Source organism: Charadrius vociferus, unplaced genomic scaffold (assembly GCF_000708025.1).
Source record: "Charadrius vociferus isolate BGI_N301 unplaced genomic scaffold, ASM70802v2 scaffold1369, whole genome shotgun sequence".
NCBI lineage: Eukaryota > Metazoa > Chordata > Aves > Charadriiformes > Charadriidae > Charadrius > Charadrius vociferus.
In genome coordinates, this window is record NW_009650114.1 from 20,186 (window position 1) to 21,419 (window position 1,234).

Sequence of the window (1,234 nt, forward strand, 5' to 3'; positions counted from 1 at the left end):
GCATGAGGGACAAAGTTGAGCAGGGGCCCTGACTGACTTCCTTGGGTGCAGTGGTGGAGATGGCAGCTGTCCTGCTTCCCCCAGCCCTCCTTACTGCATTAGATCTGACATTTTCTTAATAAGTAGTCTCATTATTTGTATATCAAATGGACACAAGCAAAGGTGTCAAGTTCAACAGGTACAAAAACTTCTACCAGGAGAATTTGAAGGCATAAAAACTGTAAAGCTAATGAAAATAATATTTCTTAAATAAATAAGTGTAAACTAGTGAAGTAGTTATCCTCTAAAAATCTTCCAGTTTTATCTTGAGATTTTAACAAAAATTAAGTTACATGAAATTAAGTCATGTTTTTTCAGGCACTAACACAATCAATAAGGCAAAAATATGAAAGGAAAAAGTGTGTTATATTATTTCCCTGGTGGACAAAACTGCAAAGAGAACTTGGAACAAAAACTAGCTTCAAATTACATTTTCCATCTCTCTCCTACCAGTGAGCCAACTCTGATTACTATTGTGTGCAGGCACACAACATTGTGTAGTGGATGTTAAAATTAACATTTTTAAAAACTCAAAAATTATTTTCAAGAAAACCAACATGCAAAATTAGAAATCACCCTAAAAAGATTTTTAAAGGGTTTGAAGAAGCCAACTTCTTAGGCCCTCAGTAACCATCTACAGTGCTGGGTAGAAGAGCTGGATTGATTGAGCTTTATTTCTTGTTCAGACTAGCAGAGGCAAGGATTTCAAAATAAGAATAGCACATATTGACTTGTGGCATTTTAGCTGCACAAAACATGTATCTGAATGCTTTGCTTGGTCAGGAATTTCATAGAATCTTCTTATCATAGAATGGTTAGAGTTGTAAGGGACTTTGAAGATCATCTAGTTGCAACCCCCCTGCCATGGGCAGGGACACCTCCCACTAGACCAGGTTGCTCAAAGCCCCATCCAACCTGGCCTTCAAGGGATGGGGCATCCACAGCTTCTCTGGGCAACCTGTTCCAGTGCCTCACCACCCTCACAGTAAAGAATTTCTTCCTAATATCTAATCTAAATCTACCCTCTTTCAGTTTAAAACCATTACCTCTTGTCCTATCACTACACTCCCTGATAAAGGGATAAATTCCTACCATCTTCATTGGGAGTTAAATTTTCAGAGTCAAAGTGAATGTTATTCTGATCCTATTGAGACTGAGAACCTATAATTCAGTGAAAATGTTTATTATTTAATGT